General features: G+C 36.7%; 1 non-coding gene across 1 annotated transcript; it reads right to left on the reverse strand.

Moving 5' to 3' along the window:
* Nucleotides 1–2,759: 2,759 nt before the first annotated feature.
* LOC112580495 lies at nucleotides 2,760–2,888 on the reverse strand. Its single transcript, XR_003104893.1, has one exon. It is a non-coding gene; the product is annotated as a small nucleolar RNA SNORA11 (small nucleolar RNA).
* Nucleotides 2,889–6,561: the final 3,673 nt, after the last annotated feature.

Raw genomic sequence — 6,561 nt, forward strand, 5'->3', positions numbered from 1 at the left:
CTTCTCCTCCTGCCCCCAATCCCTCCCAGCATCAGAGTCTTTTCCAATGAGTCAACTCTTCGCATCAGGTGGCCAAAGGACTGGAGTTTCAGCTTCAGCATCAGTCCTTCCAATGAACACCCAGGACTGATCTCCTTTAGGATGGACTGGCTGGATCTCCTTGCAGTCCAAGGGACTCTCAAGAGTCTTCTCCAACACCACAGTTCAAAAGCATTAATTCTTCAGCGCTCAGCTTTCTTCACAGTCCAACTCTCACGTCCATACATTACCACTGGAAAAACCATAGCCTTGACTAGACGGACCTTTGTTGGCAAAGTAATGTCTCTGCTTTTTAATATGCTATTTAGGTTGGCCATAACTCTCCTTCCAAGGAGTAAGTGTCTTAATTTCATGGCTGCAATCACCATCTGCAGTGATTTTGGAGCCCAGAAAAAGTAAAGTCTGACACTGTTTCCACTGTTTCCCCATCTATTTCCCATGAAGTGATGGGACCGGATGCCATGATCTTCAGTTTTCTGAATGTTGAGCTTTAAGCCAACTTTTTCACTCTCCACTTTCACTTTCATCAAGAGGCTTTTTAGTTCCTCTTCACTTTCTGCCATAAGGGTGGTATCATCTGCATATCTGAGGTTATTGATATTTCTCCTGGAAATCTTGATTCCAGCTTGTGCTTCTTCCAGCCCAGCGTTTCTCATGATGTACTCTGCATATAAGTTAAATAATCAGGGTGACAATATACAGCCTTGACGTACTGCTTTTCCTATTTGAAACCAGTCTGTTGTTCCATGTCCAGTTCTGTTGCTTCCTGACCTGCATATAGGTTTCTCAAGAGGCAAATCAGGTGGTCTTGTATTCCCATCTCTTTCAGAATTTTCCACAGTAATGGTGGTACATGTCATTATATATTTATTCACACACAGAATGTACAACACCAAGAGTGAACCATAATGTAAACTATGGACTTCAGGTGGCAATGATGTGTCAATGTAGAGTCATCAATTTTAACAAATTTACCATCTAGTGGAAGATGTGATCATGAAGGAGGCTATGCATGTGGGAGGGCAAAGGATATATAAGAAATCTCTATACCGTCTTCTCAACTTGGTTGAACCTAACTGCTATAAATAAAGTCTTACTGTGTGTTCATTTAAAAATATATACAAATATCAAATCATTATATTATACACCTGAAACTAACCCAGTGCTATTACTAATACACATAACTAATATAACATTACATCAATTTAAAAAATATTTATTATAGTTGATTCATAATGTTAATTTCTGCTGTACAGCAAAGTAATTCAGTTAAACATATATATTATTTTTCATATTCTTTTCTATTATGGTTTATCAAAGGAAATTGAATATAGCTCCCTGTGCTACACAGGAAGACCTTGTTGTTTATCCATTATATATACACCAGTTTGCACCTGCTAATTCCAGACTCCCAGTCCTCCCGTACAATCCCTGTTGGCAACTATAAGTCTGTTCTCCATGTCTGTGAATCTGTTTCTGTTTCATAGATATGTTCATCTGTGTTGTATTTCAGATTCCACAAACAGTTGATATCATATGGTATTTGTATTTCTCTGACTTACTTCGCTTAGTATGATAATCCCTAGATCCATCCATGTTGCAGCAAATGTCATTATTTCATACTTTTTTAGAATGAGTACTATTCCATGGTATAGATACACCACATCTTCTTTAGCCATTCATCTGTTGATGGATACTTAGGTTGCTTCCATGTTTATAGTGCTACTATAAACATAGGGGTTCAGGTATCTTCTCAAATTATAGTTTTATCTGGCTATATGCCCAAGAGTGGGATTGCTGAATCATATGGTAATTCCGTTTTTAGTTTTTGAGGAACCTCTACACTGTTGTGCACAGTAGCTGCACCACTTTACATTCCAAACCATAGTGTTCCCTTTTCTCCACACCCTCTCTTACATTTATTACTCGTAGACTTTTTTTTTAGGTTAATTTGTGCTTTTATTTGCCAGTATAATTTAACTACAGTGGCCTAGAAATTTTTTGATGTTTAAAAAAAATAACAATCCAACAAACACATACACACATATAATATGCATATATTTATAAAAGTGAAACAAAAGTTTTGCCAAAAACTTCTATCCTGAATGTTAATTTTTTTGAGACTTTTTAAAAGAAGTTTTAGGTTTACAACAAAACTGACAGGAAGGTAAATTGCCCATATCACCCCTCTCCTCACATGCACAACCAATATCAACAGAGTAGTACCTTTAAAAAAAAAAAAAACAGGGATGAACTACATTGACACATAGCACCAAAGTCAAAGTCCACAATTCGCCTTTAGGTTTCCTTTTAATGAAACGAATAGTGTTCCACATTCTATGGATTTGGACAAAAGTTTGATGACATATAACCATCATTATAATGTCATTCAAAGTATTTTCACTGCTCATAGAAACTTCTGTATCTATGTATTCGTCTCCCCTTCACTCCCCTCAAACTCCTGGCACTGATCTTTTTATTGTCTCCATAGTTTTGTCTTTTCCAGAATAGCATATAGAACCTATTTTTTTTTCTTTCTTTTTCCTTAAACAGAGAGGTTCAAAGCTTTTATGTCTGTAAGATCGCTCATGGCATACCCATGTATGGACCAAATAGACTCTAGGTGGCAAACTCACCTACTAAATATTGTAGCTTTCCTTCAAATATTGAGCCCTGTCCCACTGGTCCTGCCCAGCAGCCACGTGGAGGTGCAGGGGGACATGTGTTGGATACTCATTCATAGAAGGCCACAAATTTTTTGCCTCTTGTTACAATGAACCCAGATTCCTGTTGGGTGTGTTGTGAACAAAGGAGCCATTTCTTTAGGTCCCCTACTCTGAGCACACCCCAGACTTTTAAATGATGGCCATTCTGACCAAAGTGAGGTGGTACCTATTTATAGTTTTGATTTGCATCTCTCTAATAATTAGTGATTATGAGCATCTTTTCATGTGCCTATTGGCCATCTGTATGTCTTTCTAGGGAAAATATCTACTTAGGTCTTCTCCCTATTTTTCATTGGGTTGCTTCTTTTTTTGTTCTTGAGTTGGATAAGCTGTTTATATATTCTGGAAATTAAGCCTTTGTCAGTCATATCATTTGCAATTATTTTCTCCAAAATTATATATTAAATTTATAATTATGTTTGTAATATATATGACTTCCTGGTGACTCAGTGGTAAAGAATCCGCCTGCCAATGCAGGAGACAGGGGTTTAATCCCTGAGTCAAGAAGATCACCTAGAGAAGGAAATGGCTACCCACTCCAATCTTTTTGCCTTGGAAATCCCATGAACAGAGGAGCCTGGCGGGGCTACAGTCCATAGGGTCACAAAAGAGTTGGACATGACCTAGCAACTAAACAACATGTAATCATAACTATGTATATTATACACTATTACACCTTAATTTCTAAAACTGAATTATAGTTGATGTACAATGTTATATGCTACATGTATATAATAAAATAGTGATACAAAATTTTTAAAAGTTATACTCCATTTACAGTAGTTATAAAATACTGTCTATATTCCATTATACAATATATCCTTTTACCTTATTTATACATGACAGCTTGTAGTTCTTAATCTCCTACAGCTATATTGCCCATCTCCCCTTAATTACACCTCAATTTTTAAAAAGTCTTTAAAAATTAATTCTAGACAAAGGAGACAAGAATATACAATGGAGAAAAGACAGTCTCTTCAGCAAGTAGGGTTGGGAAAGCGAGACAGTCACACGTAAATCAATGAAGTTAGAACACTCCCTCACAAACACAAACTCAAAATGGCTTAAAGACTTAAATATAAGACATGACACCATAAAATTCCTAGAAGAAAACATACACAAAATATTCTCTGACATTTCTTAGATCAGTCTTCCAAGGCAATAGAAATAAAAGCAAAAGTAAACAAATGGGACCTAATCAAATATACAAGCTTTTGCACAGAAAACTGTAAACAAAATGAAAAGAAAACCTATGGAACGGGAGAAAATATTTGCAAATAATGTGACTGACAAGGGCTTAATTTCCAGAATACATAAAAAGCTCCTACAGCTCAATATCAAAAAAACAAACAACTCAATTAATAAATGGGCTGCTGCTGCTAAGTCGCTTCAGTCGTGTCCAACTCTGTGCGACCCCATAGACGGCAGCCCACCAGGCTTCCCCATCCCTGGGATTCTCCAGGCAAGAACACTGGAGTGGGTTGCCATGTCCTTCTCCTATGCATGAAAGTGAAAAGTGAAAGTGAAGTCACTCAGTCATGTCCAACTCTTAGTGACCCCATGGACTGCAGCCTACCAGGCTCCTCCGTCCATGGGATTTTCCAGGCAAGAGTACTGGAGTGGGGTGCCATCACCTTCTCTGAATAAATGGGCAGAAGATCTAAATAGATATTTCTCCAAAGAAGATATACAGATGGCCAATACAGGCACCTGAAAAGATGCTCAGCATTGCTAAGTGTTAAGAGAAATGCAAATCAAAACTACAGTGAGGTAACACCTCACAGCAGTTAGAATGGCCATCATCAAAAAATCTACAAACAATAAATGCTGGAGAAGATGTGGATAAAAGTGAACCCTCTTAACAGTTTCAGTGGGAATGTAAACATAATGGAAAACAATGTGGAGGTTCCTCAAAATCTAGAGTTACCATATGATCCAGCAATCCCATTCCTGGGCATACATACCCAAACAACACTCTAATTCGAAAAGATACTTGTACCCCTATGTTAATAGCTGTGCTATTTACAATAGTGAATACATGGAAGCAACCTAAGCGTCCATTAATTGATGAATGGATAAAGATGTGGTAATACTCCTTCTAAAATAGAATTATCAGCAACATGGATAGACCTAAAAATTATCATATGAAGTAGAGTAAATCAGAGAAAGACAAATACTATATGATGCCACTTATACGTGGAATCTTAAAAAAATGATACAAAATGAACTTATTTACAAAACAGAAACAAACTCACAGGCGTAGAAAATAAACTGAAAGATACCAAAAAGGGAAGGGGGAAAAATTAGAAGTTTGTGATTAACAGATACACATAACTATATATAAAATAAAAAAAAAAGGACCTACTGTATAGCACAAGGACTATATTCAATATTTTGCAATAACCTATAATGGAAAAATCTGAAAAAAGATATATAAATATACACACACATACACCTGAATCACTTTGCTGTATACCTGAAACTAACACAACATTGAAAATCAAGTATATTTCAATTTTTTTAAACAGTCTTTAAAAGAATCCTGTGTATCAGTAAGAAAAGAAAAACTAACGAGTGTAATGCTGGCAATAAGAGCAGACATATAGATCAATGGAATAGAATTGAGAGTCCAGAAATAAACCCATTAATCTGTCAACTGACTTTCAACAATGGTGCCAAGGCCACACAATGAGGAAAAACTAGTCTCAACTAAAGGTGCTAGAACAGTGAAATGTGCACATATAACAGAATGAAGCTGAACTCTTACCTCACACCATATACAAAAATCAACTCAGAATGAATCAAGGACATATATATAACAACAAAAACTATAAAACTCTTAGATGAGAGAAAGGGTAAATCTTTATAACGTTGGGTCAGACAATAGTTTCTTAGTTCCGGCACCAAAAAGCACAAGCAATGAAAGAAAAAACAGACATATTGGACTACATCAAAATGAAAAACTTTTGTGCATCAAAGGGTACCATCAAGAGAGTAAAAAGACAACCCACATAATGGGTTTTTGCAAATATTTGTAAATCATATGTCTGATAAGGCACTCATTTCACACGCTGGCAAAGTAATGCTCAAAATTCTCCAAGTCAGGTTTCAACAGTACATGAACCAAGAACTTCCAGATGTTCAAGCTGAATTTAGAAAAGGCAGAGGAACCAGAGATCAAATTGCCAACACCAGTTGGATCATAGAAAAAGCAAGAGAATTCAGAAAAACATCTACTTCTACACTAAAGACTTTGACTGTGTGGATCACAACAAACTGTGGAAAATTCTTAAAGAGATGGAATACCAGATCACCTTACCTGCTTCCTGAGAAATCTTTATGCAGGTCAAGAAGCAACAGTTAGAACCAGACATGGAAAAGACTGGTTCCAAATTATGAAAGGAGTACGGTAAGGCTCTTTATTGGCACTCTGCTTATTTAGCTTATATGCAGAGTACATTATACAAAATGCTGGGCTGGATGAAGCACAGGCTGGAATCAAGATTGCTGGGAGAAATATCAATAACCTCAGATATGCAGATGACACCACCTTTATGGCAGAAAGCGAAGAAGAACTAAAGAGCCTCTTGATGAAAGTGAGAGAGGAGAGTAAAAAAGTTGGCTTAAAACTCAACAATCAAAAACTGAAGATCATGGCATCGGGTCCTATCATGGCAAATAGATGTGGAAACAATGGAAACAGTGACAGACTTTATTTTCTTGGGCTCTAAATTCACAGCAGATGGTGACTGCAACCATGAAATTCAAAGACACTTTTTCCTTGAAAGAAAAGCTA

Source organism: Bubalus bubalis, chromosome 18 (genome assembly GCF_019923935.1).
Source record: "Bubalus bubalis isolate 160015118507 breed Murrah chromosome 18, NDDB_SH_1, whole genome shotgun sequence".
NCBI lineage: Eukaryota > Metazoa > Chordata > Mammalia > Artiodactyla > Bovidae > Bubalus > Bubalus bubalis.